The 24,547-nt window shown below is 39.4% G+C and overlaps 1 pseudogene; it reads left to right on the forward strand.

Annotated features, from left to right (window-relative positions):
• Positions 1–1,036: 1,036 nt before the first annotated feature.
• Positions 1,037–2,427, forward strand: LOC144304777 (elongation factor 1-alpha 1-like; annotated as a pseudogene).
• The last annotated feature ends 22,120 nt before the right edge of the window (positions 2,428–24,547 follow it).

Below are 24,547 nucleotides of genomic sequence, written 5' to 3' on the forward strand. Positions count from 1 at the left end.
CGGTACGTGTGTATGTCTTTAATGTAGACTTCAGCTGAGAAAACAAGCACTGGGATTTTTGCTGTATTTCCAGTGGGAACCAGAGACACGTCTTCCTGCTCACCTACCTGTACATCATCGGAGTCACCTGGTACCTTAAAAAAATACAATGTCCATGTTCCCCTGGCCTCCATAAGTGTGATGATCATTCTGCAGGTCTAGAGTAAATCTGCAATGTCTTGTAATTCTCATTCACAGTCAGATTGTAATGGTCACTATGATTATCTTCTCTGCTTCCTTCTCCTCTTTTTAATCTTTCTGGGATCTCTTTTTTTTTTTTTCTTGAGTGACTTTCCTTTTTTATTTATTTTTATTAGAGCTTGATTTACCAACATATAGTATAACACCCAGTGCTCATCCCTTCAAGTGCCCCCTCAGTGCCCATCACCCAATGACCCTATCCCCCTGCCCACCTCCCCTTCCACTACCCCTTGTTCATTTCCTAGAGTCAGGAGTCTCTCATGTTCTGTCTCCCTCTGGTATCTCTTACTATATTCAATTATTATACTCAATCCCATCTGAAAAGCTAACTGAAGGCATCCCTACTCTGCCCCTGTTGGTGTACATTCATTCCTTTGTTCTTGCCACAAATACTTAGTGAGTGACTTGTGTGTGCCGGGCACTATTGTACCTGCTAAGGGCATTGTTTCTTGTTTGTTCTAATGGTGGTTCTGCTGAGCAACAAGGATTCAGATGCCTGAGTTCTAATCCTGGATGAGTCACTGCTAGCTGTTGCATAAACCATGGGGTCTCTGACTTCACTCATTCCTCTTTCAACATTTTAGCATGTGAATATCACTGTCTAGATTGTGAAGTTTAATGTGGGACCTTTTATTGCACTTTCACTTTATATGTTGACCAACATGCTATTGTTTTATTAATAGCAGTCTCAGCATTCAGGGAGACAATATATAAGAAGAGAACAAGTGACTTTTTCACAACGGGTTTGCCGCCAGAGCACAGGGGTCATGAAAACCACCACTAAACCTAAACCAAAATGGGAAAGGAAAAGACTCACATCAACATCGTTGTCACTGGACACGGAGATTCGGGCAAGTCTCCACTACTGGCCATCTCATCTACCAATGTGGTGGGATTGACAAAAGATTAAAAAAAAATGAGAAGGAGGCTGCTGAGATGGGAAAGGGCTCCTTCAAGTATGCCTGGGTCTTGGATAAACTGAAAGCCGAATGTGAACATGGTATCACCACGGATATCTATCACCCCGTGGAAATCTGAGACCAGGAAGTATTATGTAACCATCATTGATGCCCCAGGACACAGAGACTTTATGAAAAGCAAGGTTTACGGGCACATCTCAGGCTGTGCTGTCCTGATTGTTGCTGTTGCTGTTGGTGAATTGGAAGCCGGTGTCTACAAGAATGGGCAGACCCGTGAGTGTGCCCTTCTGGCTTACACACTGGGTGTAAAACAACTAACTGTTGGTGTTAACAAAATGGATTCCACGGAGCCACCCTGAAGCCAAGAGAGATGCGAGGAAATCGTTAAGGAAGTCAGCACCTACATTAAGGAAATTGGCTACAACCCCGACACAGTAGCATGTGTGCCAATTTCTGGTTGGAATGGCGACAACATGCTGGAGCCAAGTGCTCACATGCCTTGGTTCAAGGGATGGAAAGTCCCCCGTAACGATGGGAGTGCCCGTGGAACCACACTGCCTGGAGCTCTGGGTTGCACCCTGCTGCCAACTCATCCAACTGATGAGCCCTTGTGTCTGCCCTCCAGGACGTCTACACAATTGGTGGTATTGGTACCGTCCCTGTGGGCCGAGGGGAGACTGGTGTTTGTAACCTGGCATGGTGGTCGCCTTTGCTCCAGTCAATGTTACTACTGAAGTCAAGTCTGTTGAAATGCACCATGAAGCTTTGAGTAGGGCTCTTCCTGGGGACAACGCGGGCTTCAATGTCAAGAACGTATCTGTCAAAAATGTTCATCGTGGCAACGTGGCTGGTGACAGCAAAAATGACCCACCGACGGAAGCAGCTGGCTTCACGGCTCAGGTGATTATCCTGAACCATCCGGGCTAAATCAGTGCTGGATACGCACCTGTGCTGGATTGTCACGCAGCTCACAGCGCTCGCAAGTTTGCTGAGCTGAAGGAGAAGATAGATCATTGCATCATTGCTCTGGAAAAAAGCTGGAAGATGGTCCCAAGTTCTTGAAATCTGGTGATGCTGCCATTGTTGAAATGGTCGCTGGAAAACCTGTGTGTGTTGAGAGCTTCTCTGACCATCCTCCTCTGGGCTTTGTTGTTCGTGACATGAGACAGGTGGTTGCTGTGGGTGTCATCAAACAAATGGACAAGAGGCGGCTGGAGCTGGCAAGGTCACCAAGGCTGCCCAGAAAGCAGCTCAGAAAGCTAAATGAATATTATCCCCAACACCTGGCACCCCAGGCTTAATTAGTGGTGGAAGCACGGTCTCAGAACGGTTTGTGTCAATTGGCCATTTAAGTTTTATAGTAAAAGGCTGGTTAATGATAACAATGCATCATAAAACCTTCAGAAGGAGAGAATGTTTTGTGGACCTTTTTTTTTTTTTTATTTGTGTGTGTGTGTGTGTTGCAGTTTTAAGTTATTGGTTTTTAAAATCAGTACTTTTTAATGGCAACAACTTGACCAAAAATCTGTCACAGAATTTTGAGACCCATTAAAACAAAAGTTTAATGAGAAAGAAAAAAAAAAAAAGAAATAAACAAGTGAAAAAATATAAGGTGTGTTAAGTTCTATGAGGGGCCAAATTGGATGCTTGAGAAGAGGCAGCAAAATAAGATTGGATGGGTTGATCAAAGAAAGTTTCTTGAGAAGGTGGTAGTTACGTTTGTATATGGAAATGGCCCAAGAGAGCCAAGAGCAAAGCACGTGTGTCAGAGGTAGAAGCATATCTGAAGGCTTGCATCTGAGAACCCCTTGGAATATTCCAGAAACTGAGAGGCCACTCCACAATTGCTGCTCCCCATGACAGAGCAGTTGGCTCTTCCACAGGGGTTGTTGCCCAAGGCTCGAGGTTTGCTGGAGCACTGCGTGCCCTGAAGCCATCCTCTGCCCTTGGGCATGACAGCTGTCCCCTGAAGTCGTGGCCAGTGTTCCCACCAAAGGCACATCAGATTTGTCTGCTTACGCTGCGACAAGCATGGCTAAAGCCACCCACCCATGAGATGATCGCCAGGGCAGTTACTTGCCTAGAACCTCTCTCTCATTGGGACCCTCTGTCTCTTTTTATGTAAACATTTCACATGATGCCATGAGTCCGAAGCTGTGCCCCATTACATTTGAAATGTCTTACGAGGTTTTACTGAATCAGTTCTTTCAGACTATTTAGGCACATGTTGTTGACACATGGCTAAGAGCTGTAATCCAGAGTCATAGTGGGATTTACGCTTTCACTTCGCAACTTAATTGCTGTAGGACATCTTATATGCGTATTTTAAATGTTGCATTAAAAAATTAACCACAAACTTAGTAGCTTCAATCAGCAGCCATTTATTAGCTCACACTTTTGTCATTCAGAAGTCTGGGCACAGTCTGACTAAATGCCAGCCCAGGGTTTCAACAAAGCTGAAATCAAGAACCCAGCTGGGCTCTCCCCCGGAGCCCGAGGTAGCCCAAGCTCACATGATTATGGCAGCACTCAGCTCTGTGCTGCTGTAGTACTGGGTTTCCCATTTCCTGGCTGGCTGCTTTCAACTACCAGATGCTGCCTTCACGCCTTTCCATGTGGCGCCCTCAGTCTTCAAGCTAGCGACAGGGGACCTCCCTCGTGTTGAGTCCTTCTCACTCTGGGAATGCTTTCTCCATGGAGAACCTGGTACTGTCCAAGGGCTCACATCATGAGGCCATGCCTACCCAGAAAAGGTTCCTTTCTTAAACTCAAATGTGTGATATAACCTAACCCTGCAGTGACTTTCCCACCAAATTCAGAGCACGCAGGCGTACTCGAAGGGAGCAGCAGCAGGGACCCTGGGGGCTGCTTCAGAACTGTCTACTGGGGCAACTGGGTGGCTCTCAGGTGAGTGTCTGCCTTTGGCTCAGGTCATGACATCAGGCTCCCCGCCCAGTGGAAAGTCGGCTTCTCCCTCTGCCCCTCTCCATCCCTCTGCTCCTGTGATTTCTCTCTCAAAGACATAAATAAAATCTTAAAAAAAAAAAAAAAGGTCTACTTCCCACACCTGTTAAGACTTCAAGCCAAAGATTCCTTCTCTGCAAATAAAGGATGATAGTAGGCTTAGTCTTTGAAAATATTCCTTTGATAACTGATGCAAAGTGTTTGCTATGGTCACTAGCATGTGAAAGCTCTTCTAAAATATCAATACTTTATACCATTCTTCCTTTTTAAAAATATTTTATTTATTTATACATTTATTTTTTATCTATTCCCTGTGGGGAGCCTGATGCAGGACTCCATTCCGAGACCCCGGATCATGCCCTGAGCCCTGAGCATGGAGATGCTCAATCCCTGAGCCCCCCAGGAATCCCTGTACTGTTATTTCTATTACAACTATCACCAGCACCTCCACCCCCATAGTCCTTAGGTATAATTTGGTGTGGTTTGTGGCAGATGGCACATCCTTTATACTCATGTTCCCCACTCCTTTCTTCACTCTAAGGTGATTATTTGACAAAGAGCCCAAGGACCCTCTTGGCTCCAAACAGATCCATGGGATATTTTCTTCCTTACCCCTCACCTAGGATGTGATTTCTCAGTTAATACAATGAGGCTTCTCTATGTACCCATTTCCACCCTCCCATCATGAACTGTTCAAAGAGAGACGAGTTATTATTTAACATGTATTGTATAATCAGACAAAAGTATTTTCATACCCTGGCTCTATTGGGATATTTAACTTCAGAAAGCCTCCACTTCCTTACGTCTTACCTAAGAAAGTTTCATTAATGATGGCCTCCATACAGAGTGGCATTAGAACTGAACTGCTCTATGCTGACTTCCAGATAAATTATAGCTATTGTTAGTAATATAAATTAGCACAATTTATCATGCTACTTATGCAAACTACTCATGTTGAAAATTTTCAACCTCAAACACCTAAAAAAAAAAAAAAACATTTAAAGTGATATTTTGTTTCATTTTTCTAAACTGGAGACAAAAGACAAACATGACTAATTGTTCATTCTTGCTTCTATTCTCTCCAATTTATTCTGGGTGAAACTTCAAACCCTTTTCATCACAGAACATGAAGAATGCTGTATAGGTGTGGATTTGATGGATGTGACATCTGTAGGCGTTCAGTTACTTTTTCTTACCCTGAGCATTCAGGCTGATTGAGTCATGAATGGTAGTGGGCTGATCTCTTCAACTCATGACAAGTACTGTCTCTCCACCTGAACCCCTTTACTCCAGGGTGGTCCCTACAAAGAACAAGCAAAGTGAACCACCAGTATCAGCAAAGGCTTTTCATAAAGTGAAAACTAAAATAGGAGGAAATCTATCTACTACCTTAGCACCCTAAAGAGCTTGAAATGGATTCGGTGACATTTGATGTTTCACTTATTGGTATATTATCTCCAAGGTTGAGCTGTTTTTATTATGTTTAAAGATAATATTGCCATTTCCTTTTTCTCTTCTTTTCTTTTTGAATGGTATAGCATTGTTTTCCAGAATTCCAAGTGCATTCCAAGTGAAGCCATGCTCCATTGAAGGGTGACTTTTGTTGTTTGATACAGACATTTTGATTGTACACTTAAAGCATTTCATGTTCCATGTTTGAATAAATAGAAAGAGGGTTTATTCACTAAAGAAATACTGATTGAACACCTCCTTTTTGCCAAGCACACAGTTAGACACTCTCGATATGGATATGGGGCATAGAGCTGTGTTAAAAGAATAATTAGGAGCCAGACTGTCCAGAACTAGCACTTACTGGCCAAAGGGCCTTGGGCAAGCTACCTAGTATTTTTTTTTTTGCTTCAGTTTGTTTAACTGTATAATATGGATTATAATACCATGTACATCACAAGGTTGTAGTGAGGAGTAACCAAGTTAATATTTGTAGAATATGTTTTAAAGATTTATTTATTTATTCATGAGAGACACACACACACAGAGGCAGAGACACTGGAGAGGGAGAAGCAGGCTCCATGCAGGGAGCCCAACGTGGGACTCGATCCCAGGACCCTGGGATCACGACCTGAGCCAAAGGTAGATGCTCAACCACTGAGCCACCCAGGTGTCCCTTGTAGAATATTTAAAATATTTTATTTATTTATTAGAGAGAGGGGAAAAAAGAGTGGGAGGAGGGGCAGAGGAATAAGCAGACTCCCAAGTGGATCCTAAGGCTATGAGATCATGACCTGAGCCGAAGTCAGACACTTGACCACCTGAGCCACCAAGCATCCCTTGTAAAATATTTTAAACACTGCCTCACATATAAGAAATTTTATGTAACTTTTGGGATCCCTGGGTGGTGCAGTGGTTTAGCGCCTGCCTTTGGCCCAGGGCGCGATCCTGGAGACCCGGGATCGAATCCCACGTCGGGCTCCTGGTGCATGGAGCCTGCTTCTCCCTCTGCCTATGTCTCTGCCTCTCTCTCTCTCTGTGACTATCATAAATAAATAAAAATTAAAAAAATGATAAAATAAAATCTTAAAAAAAAGAAATTTTATGTAACTTTTAAAAGCCATAATAAAAGTGGGATATTTACCTTCATGTAGTTCAGTCTTTGGGTGGGGTAAGGACCACTAACTGACTGTATTTCATTGTATGTTATTAATAATTAAATCTTCATAGAAGTAACATGGCATAACACCTAATACAGTTGGGAAAGAGAATCGTGAGGAGAATAAGGAAGGCTTCAAGGAAAGATGATGCTTGGTTTGCATTTTGAAGACTGAGAAGGAACTGATGAAGAATAGGGGAGAGAGATTTCCAGGCACTGTGTTCTATACTGAACAACATAGACAAATGGTGAGAACCATGAGGCCATGGAAGGGGGAGTCATGGGCAACAAGGGGGATGGGGATGTTCGTTGATTGTTTTGTTGTTATTGTTGCTTGTTTGCTTCCTTCCTATGATGGCACCAAAGAGTCACCGAAGTACTAGGATCAGAAGTAGTTGAAATCACAGAGCTCAGGCATACTGTATGTAAAGAGGCAGCAGGAGAAAAGAGACTGAAGTTGGGGGGAGAATATTGACTGGCGAGGAGCCTAAATCAATAGGCACGTGCCCCATGAGTCAAAAGTAGTGTAATCAAGGTGGGCAAAGAGATACAGTACTTGACTGATGGGAAGCGAGCAGTGGAGAGGAAATACATTTGGGCCACTGGGTGAAGAAACACAAGGAAATTGATTTAGGAACTCCTCATCATTCCTGGTGTAGTTCATCCGTTCACACTGCATGTCAAAGAGAAAAAAATGTCATTATTTTTTTGGCAATATTGATGGCAAACGTCGTATCAGCAGAAGTTCACGAATCGGATATGCAACATTAGACTAAGGGCACTTGCCTTTATAATTAGAGAATTAGAGAAGAGTGGAGTTATAAAGCTTCTAATCCGCACTCCCATGGATCAGAGAGATTAAGGATTTAGATGAGATTTAGGTACTTTGTTAACTTCAACACAACTAAAAGTGCATGAACTCTGTAATTAGTTAGACCTGGTTTGAATGAACCAATAGATCTGTTATTCCGGAAAACTCAGTTTAGTTTCTGTTTTCTCGTTTGTAAAATTTACATGGTTAATTGATATTAGCCAGGTATTGTCATTGGCATGATGGCCAATGACAAAAAGAACAGACATATTAGCAAAGAGGGATGCTATTGATGAGCCCAACATCATGGTTCATACTTTGTAAGGCTGATCTAGCCAACCTTGGAATGTTCAAGTTGCCAGCAGGAGACCGATGCTAAGCATTACTCCTCAAGGTGCCAACCAGCTACTGCATATCGATTTGGGTCTCCTTTACCATAGAAGGAATAGCGGTTCATTCATGTAGGAATAGATACTTCTTCTGGGTTTGGGTTTGCTTTTCCTGCCCATGGGAATTACTTATACAGTAATTCCACCCTTATGCATATATCTAAGTGAAACTCTTATACATGGACATTGAAAGACATAAGTATGAGCCTCATTGTTCTAACAAAATAACTGGAAACAACACCTTCCTGCCTATCATTAGGAGAGTGAATGAATGAATAGACTGTAATATAGCAAAACAGTTGAAGGTTATACGCAGTCAAAGTGAAATCACCATCAGAATGGTCAGCAATATGGATGAATGTTATAAAAAATATTAAGTGAAAAACATTGCATTTATGATAATACACTTTTATGAAATTAAAAATAAGATATATAACGTGTATAACAAAATAAGCCCATAACTCTAGTTATATAACTATATAACTACGCAGCTAAATAACTATATATATATATATATATATATATATATATATATATATATATGCTTTCGCACATTTTTAGGAATAAAATAACGCGCACAAAAGTAAGGAAATGACCAATATGTGATGAGAATGAAGATTTCTGGGAGGAGTCTTGAAGATAAGATGGCAAATCCTTTGATTAGATGTAGGCTATATTCAGAGTGGTAGGTTCTTGGTAGTTATAGCATGATTCTAACCAACTAAATAACCAAGTAACTAAAAACACAAACGAATGAAGGTCATGCCTAAATGGATGGTGTCATCAAGAATTATAATACGTGTATTATCATCACAAATTATAATTAATTCAATTCCATGCAGTGAAGTCCTATGTGTGTGTGTACACGAGTGTGTGTATGTGCATCCATGTTTTTGCGTTTAGATGAATTAAACGCATTTTAAAGCATTTAAATTGCATTTAGAGAATTAAAGTCAATGGTGAATCAGAAAAGTGTTTCCTTAGAATATATATATATATATATATATATATATATATATATATATATATATGCTGGTACTTATGTATCTGTGATGGTTCTCAAATGTGTACACATCGTTTAGCAAGCCTCTTCTCAAATGGTGGAAACCAGTGCCCCTCCCCTTGAGTGTGTGCCAGATTTGTGTCTTGCTTCCGATGAATGAAATGAGGTAGCGGTGATGGCAGTTGACTTCTAAAATGCGACATAAGGGATCCCTGGGTGGCGCAGCGGTTTGGCGCCTGCCTTTGGCCCAGGGCGCGATCCTGGAGACCCGGGATCGAATCCCACGTCAGGCTCCCGGTGCATGGAGCCTGCTTCTCCCTCTGCCTGTGTCTCTGCCTCTCTCTCTCTCTCTGTGACTATCATAAATAAATAAAATTAAAAAAATAAATAAATAAATAAAATGTGACATAAGAAGCATAATAATAGCTTTTGACTTTCTGTCTCTTCTGGATCACATGGTGGGAGAGAAGCCAGCTGACATACCATGAGACAGAGTGGCCGTATTTAACACATAAAAATACAGGACACAGTTACATTGAATTTCAAATAAACAGAGCATGTTCTTTTTGGTATAAATATGTCCCTTGCAATGTTGGGGACATAAGGGAAAATTTTATTTGTTGTTTACCTGAAATCCAAATTTACCTAAGCATCCTATACTTTCTCTTAGGACGCCCATAACAAGCAAGAGGTCTATATGGCCAGGATTGGGTTTCCCTGCCAGAAGCCATCCGAGAGAGCCAGCTTGGAGGCTGATCCTCCAGCCCCAGTCAAGCCCTCAGATGACTACAACTCCTGGCTGGTGCTTTGAGAGACCCTAAGCCAGAATCACTCAGCCAAACTGCTCTTGAAAATCTGAACCACAGACACCATAAAATAATAAATACATGTTTTATACTGCTAAGTTTTGAGATAATCTGTTTCATAGCATATATAACTCATTAAGCAAATATCTAATCAATCATGGTTTTTAGAATTATAATCCAAAAAGGAAGCAACTGACATAGATCACTTGTTTTAAGAAATCTCTCAATATTTAATTGTTTTCTTTGTTCTAACCCCAACATCATTAAGCCTTACATGGTGATTAATTCACTGAATTCTGACTTCTTTTAGAATAGTCAGTTTTCAGGGTTCACTAAAACTGTTCTGTCCTAGAACAAATCAGAGTCCTTTTTATCTCCATGCAACCACAGTCTATTTTCCTAATTCTGATTTAGATCTCAAGAGAAGGAAAGGGTGTGCATTTTGATGGAAAGTAAAGGCTGTCATTTTACAAATGAAAGTGCTTCTATTTCTTAAAGTGAGAAAAATATCTTCCTTCCCATACTCCCAGTAGGATTATATGGGTCAATTAGTTTTCTCTGCTTCATCATAAGCAGGTTCTGTGACCACTTTTTCTCTTTGTTGATTACTTGGCAGGTTTTTTTTTTCCTCTATAGTATACCATATTCCATCATTTTCCTTTAAATCCTACATAGATATTTGTCTCTAGCGATTCACCTTTTTTCTCATTTCCACATTTACCATCTATGAGTATTTTTCTATGCCCTGAAAATCCACCACAGTTGTTTTGTGCTTTGTACTCTACCTCTCCCCCACCCCTGCCCTCAACTCCCTTCCCCCTGCTGGCCCAGATACCCCAAAAAGAAATGCACTATGATTGTGGCTCATGTGGAAGAGTGAGAGCACGATGCTATGTGTCCTGATGTTTAGGAGTCCTTAGTTACAGCTTGCAAATACCTCTGTCCTCCCCTTTAAACAGTTTACCAGCTTAAATTTCCCCAAGAGATTTATTCGCCATAATAACTCTTCATTAATAAGATGGCAGCATAATGGAAAAGAACAAACTGCAGGGCTACTTAGGGGTAAAAAGAACAGCACATGACTTCTTATATTCACCACGCAGGATTCAGTGTGGATCACATGGTGGGGAATGCATCAACTTTCCTTCTAAAGAATTAACACAGCTGTTAACTAACTGCAGGACATTTCCTCCTATAGTAGTTTACTCTTAATTTGTGTACTTCTTGGTATAGTAGAAAGCATATCGCCGTAGCAATCAGAAGACCTGGCGTCATCCCTGGTTTTGCCATATTTAACTAACTGGTTATTGAAAATCAAATAGTCTCTTCACTCTAGCAACTAGGTTGACCCTATATCCACAATTCCTATTTTATTTTCATTTTCTATGGTTTTGATTTTTAATTTCTAGCCCAATAGTCTATTACTTATTGAACGTCTTCTTATATTAAACCAACTCAAATCCTTTGTGGGTCAAATATTGAAAATATAAAAGGAAATGGAAGTGGCTGCTGTCCTTCTGACATGGAGCAGGATCTAGATAATTTATATCGATTATAGTACGATATATTAATTTTCACAATTATATAAAATTGACATCTTTTAGCCATTTTTTGTTTACTTGGTTGTTCAGTGCCCCTTCTGTGAAAAGTGTTTCTTTTGGTGCACATTAACATGATACATAAATCATTACACCACTTCCCCACCCCCATATGCCTGCCTCTACCATAGTCTTCCTCGTCTCTGAGATTTTCATCTTTTTCTTTTTAGACCTCTCACCAGCTCACTAGCTCACATACCATTGTCCACGATTCCATAAATACTCCCACCTCGGGTTCTTCCTTCAATATATAAAGTGCAGAACTAGGCGCAACTCTTGAGCCTCTGCCTATTGAAAAACTTTCCCATTGATATTTTCTCTCACGATTATGCCTAAGTATACCTCCAACATCCTTGACATCAATTTTTGGCTTGCATACCACATATGAGCTAACCCATCCCCAAAATGTATAGAAGTTGTTTTCTTCCTTTGGTGGTCATATAGGATCCTCTCACTGGCCATAGATTTGAATTGAGAGACAGACACTGGAGGCAATTGTGAGAGGGGGATTGGGGCTACTGGCTCATTCAGCCTGCCCATGCCCTCCGGTCCTGCTCGAGCTTGATCCTGGGTATACCATTTTCATCTCTGATGAATTACTGCTGTCCTGCTCGACCTTATTGCTTGCTAGGTCTAACACAACACATGATGGGCAGTTACATGGTGTCCCATGGTCACGCACTCTGTCTCTACCGAGGCCTATTAGTGTCCCGGGAGCTGTTTACAAGGTGGTATGATTCTCTACTGCAGATGCATAGAGGGCCTCACTCCACAACTGTGGTTTTCCCACTGGGCCCCGTCAGAACTCCCACCCTGTACCTCTTCCCAGCACTTATAGCTCTACCATTGTAGGCTCTTCTGTGCAATATGGCCCTAGGAATAGACTTGCTTCCACCAGGGCCTGGACCTCCTGGAGAACCATCGTGTGCTCTAGGCCTCACTCAAAACCGAGAGTTTGAAGCATTGAAGCTAACGTGGTAATTCAAGGTGTGAAATATATGATCTCTAGAATCTGAAGAAACTTCCTAGGGATTGCGGTTCATTCTTTATGGTAGGGGATACAAGATGCTGCGATTTGTCTTTGATTCTTCAGAGCCGTTTCCATATTCCCCTGATCACCAGACCCATAAAAACTGTATTGATGTGGCAACTCCCTGAAGTACATAAGTTGCAAATACAAAAACTGGCTTAAGCACGGGAACTAAGCAAGCAAGTTTAGTTTAGTTTAAGCAACTGTCCTCAACCTCCTGCTCATGCTTTCCCACTTTCTTTTGATTTTACATTAAGAGGCGCTCTTGTTGCCTGCCCATCTGTTTGGTTCCTATGTGTGCTGTGTTCTATTAAACATCTTCACAACCCTGTGTAGGTCACGACCTCTTGGCTGATGCATCTTATCAGTTTATAATTATGAACCCCTGGGATCCGGAATAAGCAATGCCACCTGGCTTCGATTGCTTTGGAACCCCCGTATCCACATTGCTATTAGCGAGCCAGTTCTGTGAGAGCCTCTTTTATTCAATCTTGCCTTGCAGAAGAGAAACACTACTAACTTTTTTTCTTGACGTTTGTTGTCTGTCAGCAGAGCATTACAACCTAGGTGAATAGTGTCATCTTGGCCTTTACAAGAAAAGTAATACTTCTGTCTTTACATAACATATCCACTGCAGCCTGTTTACTTACCTGAGCCTTTTAATCCTTTCCTTCACCATCTGAAATGGCACCTTGGCATTTCCACTTTGCTTAGAATTGGTCATCACTTTCCTCTGCTTCTAGAAGCTACTCTACCAGCATGTCCCACCATTTCCTAAGGTTTTGCCAAAGTGTTAGATCGCAGCTCTCAATCCTGCTTTAGCTTTATGGTCTTGGTCTCTTTGATCAAGTACCATCAAACTCCAAGCTACCAACTCACCCCCACTTCCTATACTTTTCAAAAACCTGAATTATTGATCTGGTCAGCATATTCTTATATACTGGAGCATTCCCCAAAGCTATCACTGAAAGGAAGGATCTCTGCCCCTATGTACCACCCAGAAATGGGTCCTTATTACCTGCCTGAAAAGATGATGTCATGTCAAAACCTATATTTCTCAGACCTCTCCTGACTCAAAAGAACCTTTTTAAATCCATTTACAACATACTTAAGGTCATATTTTCCCTGAACAGGCGCTTATGTGATATGACTCTGTTTTCCTTGCTTATGTTTTTCAAATAGTGAAACAGTCCAATTTTGCTGATTGGACCCCAGGTTGAAAACTTGGCTTTCAGAGTTGCCGCCTGTGGGTTGCAGTGGCAGAGGGAAGGGAGCGCAGCCCCGGAGAAGAGGGGCCTGAAGGCAGGGGCCACCAGGGGAGGATGGGAGCTGTCAGATGCCTAAATCAGGGACACAGACAGGTCGTCAGCACCTTGTCACCATCAGTCATGTGACTTCACACACTTAGCCTCTGGGAAATAGATCTGTAGACAGAAGGTTGCAATATATCAGCAATCAAGAGAGACATTTGGGAATCTCATGCTTTGATGGTGGAGATCAAGGGCTTGGCTGGGGTTGCAGAGCCTATGAAAGATAGATGGGGTGAGGAAGGAGGATTGTTCATAGTGAGTCTTCATATGGCGGTGTAGGTCTGATTCCTAGAGTAGCAAAGAGTAGAAGTGGGATTGAACACAAAGAGCCTCTGATGGAGATGCTGAAAAGCGATGAAAGTCCGCTTTCGTGTTGTGTTCCTGGTTTTATTTTTTTTAAGATTCTATTTATCTATTCGTGAGAGAGGCAGAGACACAGAGGAAGAAGCAGGCTCCACGTGGGGAGCCCGATACAGGACTCTATCCCAGGACCCCAGGATCACACCCTGGGCCGAAGGCAGGCACTAAACCACTGAGCCACCCAGGTGTACCGTGTTCCTGATTTTAAAGGAAAGGCTCCTAAGGTTTCCATATTTAGGCCATGAACCATGTGTTTTGTTTTGTGTTTCTATTTCTTTATTTATTCATGAAAGACACACAGAGAGAGGCAGAAACACAGGCAGAGGGAGAAGCAGGCTCCATGCAGGGAGCCCAACATGGGACTCGATCCCGGGTCTCCAGGATCACGCCCTGGGCTGAAGGCAGGTACTAAACTGCTGAGCCACCCAGGGATTCCCCTGTGTTTCTTTTTCTAAGAAAATCATCATACATAGAGAAGTACTGAGGTTTGTGTCTTTTTAAAAAAAACACAATATTGAAAAATATTATCATGAATAACTGCTGATTATTCACGGAATTCTTTTGGTCTTGCCTAACAATTTATTCTAATTTGATGACATGATAAATTGCTTCTATCCAGTCTTTGATATTAACCTATCCTTTCATACCTGGAATAAATCCGACTTGGTCATAGTATATCATGTTTTGTTTTGTTTTTAATATATGTATAGATTAATTTTGATATTTTGGTTATAAATTCCATCATATTCATGAGTAGAACAAGCATTTGGTTCTCATTTCTTGTAATGGCTTTGTCCAATTTTGGTATTGGGATTAGCTGGTTTCATATGGACTTGGGAAGTGTATGGTCTTTTTCTTCTCCAGAACAGTTTGTCTGAAATTGGAATGATAATTTCCTAGAGAGTTGGGTAAAACTCACTTGTAGAAAACAGTTTGGCCTCATGTCTTATTTATGGGAAGATTTCAAACCAGTATTTTAGATTATTTAATAGTTATAACTCTATTTGAAACATTTTATTTTTTCCTTGGTAATTTCTATTTTTTCTATAGGAGTAGTCATTTTATCTAAATTTTCACATTTTGACATGTAGTTGTTAGTACTATCTTTTTAATCTCTTTCATTGTAGTTATTTTTTAAAAGTCTGATTATTATTATAGTATTTGTTTTATCTTCTCTGTTTTCTTCATGATCAGTTTTACCAGCAATATGTCTATTTTATTAATTTTTGAAACTATATTAAATACAAATGTATTTAAAACTATAATTTATTACTAAATTGAACTTTATATGCAGTCTCTCCACCCCCATAATAAGTTCTGTCTTAAAATATACTTTATATTACATAATGTAGGGAAATAGGCTTCTTACCTGGGCATTAGTCTAATATGTGTTTCTCCATTGCTTATTTTGAACACTTGAATAATCCTATGCTTCAGATGTGTCTTACAAAACAGCATATATATGGATTTTTAAAAACACAATCTGACTTCTGTTTTCCAGTCTGGTACGTAAGGAGCTTGGAAGACACCATTTCATTTTAACAAGTAAAAAGCTGAGCAAACAGAAAAAAAAAATCAACAATTCTTCTCAAATCCTTAAGAGAAATGAGGTTACAAGGCAAACTGCTGTCCCCAAAATTGGAGAGAAAGATGGGTGAATAGAGAATCACAATCTAACAAAGCAGAAGCCTTCACTGAAACCAGTGCCAGAGTTTCTAAACTGGAACTATGATTGACAAATTTCTGGAGGCGCAGTCTGAGAGATGAAAACTCCAAGGGACCCAGTCCTCAGCCTCGCCCCACCCTTTAGTGAGCTTTACCTCGTGGAGTTGTATAAGGTTCTTACAGTGTGTATCAGAAAAAAATCCCCTCCTGGCTCTGTCAGGAAAAGGGATCAGTCTGTTCTTATTAACAAGGTCTACCTTCAGGAGAAACTATTTAACCAGGGCCTAAACTGCTGGAGTTTTATCAGACCTTAACTCACCTGAGGAAAGAGAAATATCCCATCCTCAGCCCTTCTAGACATCTTGTCTCGCCTACAGGAAGGAACAAAACTGAGAAGCTTTGGAGAATTCAGTTCTGAGGCCCAGGCTCACTAAGAGACTGAGGACTAGTCCTAGGATCATCTAGTGCTTCCCCTCCCACTAAAACTTGCCACCACATTATTCAAGTCTTACTTACAAAAGGTCCTTTTACCCAGTGCATCATGTCCAGCTATCGAGAAATAATTAAAAGACCTGAAAGTAAAAACAAACCAACCAACTAACCATGGTCTGGAGACAGAGGAAGCATCAGAGCCAGATTCAGATGAGGCAGGGATGTTGGCTTTATCAGGGAATTTAAAACAACTATAATGAAGATGCTAAGGGCTCTAGTGGATACAGTAGACAGCATGCAGTAACAGATGGGCAATGCAGGCAGAAACAGAAATTCTATTTTTTTTTTTTTTTAGTAATCTCTACAAACCGACATGGGGTTTGAACTCATAACCTTGAGATCAAGAGTCACATGCTCTTTGGACTGAGCCAGACACGCACCCCAAGAGATGGGAGTTCTAAGAAAGAACCAGAAAGAAATGCTAGAGATCCAAAACAGAAATGAAGAATGCCTTGATGGGTTTATTAGGAAACTGGACATAGCTGAGAAAGACTCTGAGTGTGAAGATATCTCTTTAAAAAACTCCCAAACAGAAAGCCAGCAAAAAAATTGGAAGGAAAAGTAACCAACAGCTATGGGACAACTACAAAGGTATAACATACATTACATGGAAATACCAGGAGGTGAACATTGAGATAAAGGAACAGAAGAATTATCTGAAACAATGATGACTGAGAATTTTCCCAAATCAAGTCAGGCATCAAACCACAGATTCAGGGAGCCTGAAGAACACCAAGCTCCCTATCTATCATCTATCTATCTATCTATCTAGAGAAAAGAAAAGAGAGAAAGATCAGCATATGCTTATGTATTTCAAGCATGAGATTGGGAAGAAAAAGAGGATTTTCCTGGAAAGCAGAAGTGAGAAAGGCAGAAGGAATATTGGGGGGGAAAGTTGCAGTATCTTGAAAATAAAGTGAAGAAATACTGGTTGGATGATGATTCTATGTCAAATAAGATGACAAATGATAAAAAAAAAAATCAATGATTGCAAACTGATTCTGCACACATAAGTAGCCTGTGAGTAAACCGAGATCAGAATTTACAATTAAGTGGGATCCCTGGGTGGCGCAGCGGTTTGGCGCCTGCCTTTGGCCCAGGGCGCGATCCTGGAGACTCGGGATCGAATCCCATGTCGGGCTCCCGGCGCATGGAGCCTGCTTCTCCCTCTGCCTGTGTCTCTGCCTCTCTCTCTCTCTCTCTCTCTCTCTGTGCCTATCATAAATAAATTAAAAAAAAATTTACAATTAAGTGACTGGACATAGTCATTTGAATTACCCACTTAAAAATCCCCTACTAAGCAGTTAAAAAGGGGAGGTAAATAATTTATGGGGAAAAGTTCTTTTGCAGACGTCTTCAGAGACATTCCACATGCAGTTTAATCAACGTTAGCAATCTTCCTCTGTTACTAAGGATGGATATGGACTTGGAGAGTGTTACATTAGAGTGACCAGGAAGGATAAAGGTGTGGCAAGTCCAGACTTTGTTTAAACATCTGTCGTATCCTAGAAGCACATGAAGCTTTTTCAAACTTTGTTTTTTTTTTTTTTTCCTGTAAGAAAAATCAGTAAATGGAATATGGGAGACAATTTAGGTAATTGTTTCAAATATCTACACATAGCAAAAGTCAGGTGCTCAGCATCAGTATCACTAAAAGTACCTCTGTCTCTCTCTTCGAACACCTCATCTCCTCCAAACAAGACAAGAAGGAACAGGGGGGCTGATAGTGTACAGGTGTGTGACAGTGGCAAAGTGGATGAACTTAGGACCATATCCATTATTCCCATTCATTTAAAAGAATAATGGAAGAACTAAAAAAACACACTGTGTTGTTTGCTCTGAGGAAACACAATGACAACAAATTCTTCTCCTAGTACTGACTACACACGGGCACAAAGTACATAATTCCTGCTCAGCCAATGGTTTAAAGCATCTATAGTATTTCTCTGTTAAAAAAAAATCTGACAGCAGTATAAGCACTATTGTAATGATACTCCAAAATGAAAATGAGAATGAATGTCAGAAATAATGACAGGAGAGGGTTTCACAGACTGTCAGGACAATTTTAATGAGAAAAAAACTGCATTTCTAATAATTCCTCATTACTTATTTCAAAGTAACATAGGCAGATCTTTGTATATAATGAAAGATAAAGATATAAGGGTCTTTTTGAATATTTCTCAGAAGATAAAAGGAAATAAATAAATACATAAAATGAATTTTCTACTCTAATGTGAAAAGGATTATGAAAATCAAACTTCCCAGAATTCTACTCTGGCTCTATATCGAATTCAACAATCCCTCTTTCTGGCCCCAACCCTCTTGTAAGAGCCTTTGATGAACAATACACTTACATTTGTCAAAGATTACCCTTCAGAACTGCCTTTTAGATCATGTTTGGTTGCTAAGAAAGAACAGAAATGTCTAAGATGATGTCAACAACAATAATATTGATAATTATAGAATAAAAGTAAAGATATAGAAAGTTGATGTTACATTTTCTTTATAGTTACTATTCATTTTAATTTTATGATTTTATATTTCTTCTTAATCCAAGGATAAAATAATACATAGTAATATAGAAAATAATTTATTGACACTTGTCCAAATGCCACCTAAAATAGTCTTGTACCTTTGGTGGTAAATGCACCATTTTGTGGGAAACTCTAAGCTAGATTATTAGTTCATCATCTACCCCCCTTATTGCATAATTAAGACTTATTGTGGATGAGATTCTTTATCAGGTGCTGAGAAAATAAGAGTTAATTGGACATTATTTTTGTTTTCTCAGCCCTCACACTCCAGTAGAGAAGAAAGACTCCTTATCAGATTAGACTGGATCACTTTGATCATTCCTTCCAACATAAAGATTCCATGATATTCTGTATCTAGGAAAAAAATCAGAAACCAAACTTACAAAATACATAGAGTTCTTTGACTTCTCAGATATCCCTGGAAGGACTTAACATTCATTTGATATTCTGGAAGTTGAAAGAGCAATTTAAGGGGGGTGGGGAGGGAAGAGGTTTCTTCCCAGAACGTATTATAAATCTATTAGATATATCGAAATAAAAGGTCACTGAGTCAAGTGAGCCAGGGAGTTTATATCCAAGAACAATATTTGTAGTTATGAATGTAATGAAATCTTTTGCTTCAAGAATTAATTTCCCCAATGTATAGTTGGCTGAATAATTGGTTCGGTGAAGGCAGACAAATGTTCATATTTCTCAAAAGCAATATTGGCCACTGCTCATTTGAAGGCACCTGACTTTTCGTGGGCTAGCACGTGCCACGTTCCTAGTAAGCAAATGGGGCTTGTGATAGTTGTCTGAAAGTGGCTGAGATATGGCAGGTTCCCTGTCACTCAGCATCAACTTAGGATTTGATAGCAAGTGTTCTTGTCATCATAAACTCTGTCCATGAGTCTCAACAGGGACAAGGCTTCAGTTCTGATGCCACTGTCAAGTTTTCCTAGCTTAAAACTGAGGAGGTTCAGATATGATTCATTGGTGCATAGTGCAGCTCAAATTTAGAAATTTTCTTTCCATATCCAGAAAAATTACCTTTGAAAAGTACTTTCTCTAAATTTATTTTTTTTTAAGTACAGGGAACAGCTTTCTATTTCAGTTCTAATTAACCTGCTTTGAAACCACAGATTTGTATCAATTTCAAATGTCCTTAAAATGACAAAGTCAAATGGAATGCTTTGCTGAAGATTTGCAGTGTAAGAGCTAGATGGTATTGACATTAGCAGAAGGGAAAATGCTCTTTCTCATTTACTAACTTCACCTCGCCGTCTCCCAGAAGAATTGTCCCCAAAACAAATGACTTGCCATCATTAATTCTTTTTAAAAAATATTTTTATTTATTTATTTAGGAGAGACACAAAGAGAGAGGCAGAGACCCAGGCAGAGGGAGAAGCAGGCTCCTCTCGATGTGGGACTCGATCCCGGGATCCTGGGATCACGACCTGAGACAAAGGCAGACACTCAACCATTGAGCCACCCAGGCGTCCCACCCTCATTGTTCCTCATAACAGTGTGTTCCCCATAGTATTCATGGTACATAGAATTAGCAGAGGGTCATCTGACTCCATACGGATCATTCCACAGTCCCTTCTGAAGGGAAGGTAAGTTTCTCTTCAAAGAATGCAGGAATATTTGTCTTGACAATTTTTAGCAGTCAATGACTCTGAAGAGTTGGAGATAAATATCTGATATTATTCTAACACTGTATCTAAGAGTCCCGTTTGATGGAATGAGAAAATTAGTTAAGAAGAAGGAAAACAGTAATACTAAACAACAGAAACTCCATCACTCTGTTTTGTTGTTGTTGTTGTTGTATATAGGAATCATTCTGGGCATTAAAAAAAAAAAAAAAGGACAAAAGATTGAGTAGAAAATCTCATGTTGTAAAGAATGAAAGAATCAACTTTGGGATCAAATGAACTCAGGTTTTTAATTGCATTAGTCATTTGAATTTAGGCAGAGTCCTTAACCTATCTACCCTAAAGTTTCTAATTCGAAAAAAAAAAAAAGTGAAATGAATATTTATTTGGCATATTTTGGTTGATAAATACTTAACACAGTGTTAGTATTATTTTCTAATAGGTCTTGAAAATAATCTCTGTTACCCATATTGTCATCATCTATGGCATATGGCATGAAATGTTCACTCCTGAGGGACAGGCAAGCCATACATGGGGAAGAACCATAGGGATAATGCTTGTAAATGTGAGGATTAGGGTTAATGGAGAGGTCATAGTCTTGATGATCTCTTTACCCTCCAACAGTAACTCCAGACCAGCTGACACCTCCCAAGAGCATGTGTTTTCTTGAAGTTAGGAGACCTAAACTTTTTACCTCTGAGAAACCTGTTTACTACCTTACTCAGGATTCCCCAAAAGCAACATGAAGCAAAGAATCACAACTGCATGGGCATTTTTTGCTCTTGGGCAATTAATCATAAATTGAAAAGGTTAGTCAGTGTTGGTGCCAGCTATTTAATCTCTGCTCTTTCTTACTATCTTGACATTTTTATCTACTTATTAATAATAATTATCCCCCACAATGAGTATAATTTCATTTTGGGAAGCATCATCTGTTAACCTTTCCATGAGCTTTCTGTCTTGAATTCTGTTGACCCTGTCCTCACCTCTCAGAAACAAATGAAATCCTCAAACTGAAAGTGAATCCTAACTTAATGTCCAAAATTTCCAAGCTTTTTTAAAGAAATAAATCGGTTTCTCCAATAAAAATCTGTGTAGATTCCCAATACGTAAAACAGATGAAGATAAGCCTGGCTTGTTTGAAGTATGATGAGTGTAGCATCCTATTCATGCACCTTTTACTAGGTTATCTGTTATTTTAGCTGACCTAATACAAATTCCTTGTTTTTTCTTTTTTAATATAAAATCACCAGTGTTGCCTATCACGAATTATCAGTGTTGAAGCTGACATTACCCCTTCCCTCCCAGTCACTAAAGCAACTTGGACCTGACCGTCACATTGAACCATCGCTCTTGCCTTGGCAATGACGGCAAAACATAAATCATATTCACTGAGAGTTGGCATTCAGATTACTATGGAAGATACGATGGTACTTTGGGGATCTGAAGAAGTTTGAATTTAGACTTAGAGTAGCTTAATATGATAGAGAGTGGTTCCCCAATAATAGTTAGCAACAGAGAATCCTGTTCAATCAAGAGTCTTAACGGCTTGTTTTACGTCTTGGTTCAGATGTGCCCCAAGCTAGACTTATCCTTAGATCTACCAATATTTTGAGCTAAGGACCATTCTTCTTGCATTGTTGCAGTATTAGGTTATTGTTAATTAATCAATTAATCAATTAATTATCCTTCAGTGATCCCTGAGACAAACCTGATACCCTTCCCTTCACCTCCTTTTAGTCTTCATTATCCAGCTCAGAAACAAATCCTACCTTGTTCTAAAGTAACAATTTTCTTTAATCACATGCATTCAATAAAAACGAGGAAGATTTTTTTTAAAAACAAAAGATCCATACATAGTATTTTCCAGAAAAAGAAGCTATTTGTCTTCCTAAGATGTTTGTTGTTCATGAGCCAAAAATGTATACAATTAAGTAGCAATGATGGAGATTAATGCATATACAGATTTAAGGGAACATCATTACCATTCATTTCTTGAGATTACAAAGCATGAATCATTTTAAAATTCACTTTGAGTATAATTTCTTAGCAAATGTCAAGCAACCTATTGTGGTATTTTCAAATTAGCCTAGATATCAGAGTGGAACAAAACTACACACACACACATCACATAAAATGTGTCCCTCTGTTACCCTGCAGTTCATAAAGACTATTTGTTTTTATTTTTCTATTAAAAAAAACTAGAAACATACTAATTAAGGGGGAATCTAAATATTTTTGCATCTTTAAGAGTTCCAATTGATCATGAGATGATAATTTAGATCATTCACATTTGAGAAATTAGAGGTTAATAAGCAAGTTATCTTACATGCTTTAGTACGGAGTGAGTTGGTATTTTCATTATTGTCTGGATCTAGGAGTCTAAGATATATTAATTCATTTATTATTCCATATATGTTGGTCTCATGCTTATTATGTGCCAGGTTCTGTGTTGGGGACGGAGTGATTTAAAAGTCAAGACAAAATCCAACAAAGTTCCTGATCTCAAGGACCCTACCATAACATTCTGCATTCAATACAGATCATTTGCACCAATTCTTGAAACTATTCTTGTTCTTAAAAAAAATATGGAGAGAAATAACAATTACCCTAAAATTGCAATGATATATGCTTCATTTGTATAATATTTTTAAGCATTTATTAGGTGCCAGGCACTATATTAGATGTTAAAGATACAATGAGTGGCAAAACAGTTCCTGATCTTATGGTTAAGTGGAGAAAATGAAACATGAGTAATCTCAGTACTAGATAGAAGAAATTCAGATGTACCTCAGAGGGATCATGTGTAGAATGTTCTATCAGCGTATCAAACCAAAGTGTGCAGTTCAGGGAGGGAGAAGCACCATATAAATTGAGGAATAAATGCAAGCTAGCAGGCAAAGAGTTTGCTAAAGGGCAAGAGTGACCAAGATATAGGAAATGGGGTCCCTTGGGAGTATGTTGATGGTGTAAAATATAGAACAGATTACCAAAAATAGAAAAGTGTGGAAGGAGAGAATAGGAGCAAGGTGTTTGGAGTTTACTGACCAGGCAAAGGGAAATACTTAAAGATCTTAAACCAGGGAAGCTATGATCAAATGTGGATTTCATATCGATCCTTTTAGCTGCTATATGGAAAATGGTTTGATATAGAAACTATTCACAATGCTTGTAATGTACAGGTAGAGACGTATGTTCTGGAATTATGGGCAGGGTCTTAGAGCAATGATCCTGATGCATGTGCCCAGACATCCTCCAATCTTGTATGCTTTATAACATTCTCAAGGCTATTCCTGGAATATGCATAGTAGGTTAAAGAAACAGTGGTATATCAGTATTAGAAACCAAAAAGAATGTATTCCTTGTTCAAATCCAAATGTTTAGCCAACCATCCCACCATTATCAATAGCATAAGTGCAGAGTCAAGCGCAGAGTCAAGATTAAAACCGTAGGAATAAATGTTTCAGTAAATAAGTCTTGGAATGCCAGCAAGTACAAAACTGTTTATTTTATGTAATAACTAATGTTATTGAGGTGCTTTGAAGATTATTATTATCATTTAATCCTCTCGTCAACCCTGTGAGATATAGACTTTTTTGATTCATTTATCTGGTAAACTGAAATGAAGAAAGATTAAGTAATTTGATCAGACAAATAGCTAGTGAACGGAAAGGCCAGGATTCAAAATGAGGCTGGTTACGCTCAGATTTGTTTTATTGTTCCTTAAAAAGGCAGCAACAGGTTTACTATTGTGGAGACTAGGGAAAGAAACTTCTGATATGTCCTGGTTCCCAAATTTTTGCTTTCCATTTTTATCCTGGATCTCTTAAACGTGAAAATATATTGGAACGGATTTTTACCATCTCTCTGCAAAGAAAGAATGCAGAGGTGCTGAGCCCCCACATATGAAGATCTGGAAAAAGAAACTGCCCCTCCATCCCAATCCAGTCTGGGGATAAAATGTTTGAAAAGTGGGAAAGCAAATATTGCTCCATTATCTTGACTGTCACCACCTGGCTGCACCTTTCACACTAGTTTTGGCAGATATGTCCCTTTATCTAACAATGAGCAATTAAATTGAAAACTCAGATATGGGGAAAATATGTAATATTATTACTAAAGCTTTATAATGATCTTATCAACAAAATTGAAGTTAAATTCTTGACTTATTGTATGTTTTATT

This window comes from Canis aureus, chromosome 3, assembly GCF_053574225.1.
Source record: "Canis aureus isolate CA01 chromosome 3, VMU_Caureus_v.1.0, whole genome shotgun sequence".
NCBI classification, from domain to species: Eukaryota; Metazoa; Chordata; class Mammalia; order Carnivora; family Canidae; genus Canis; species Canis aureus.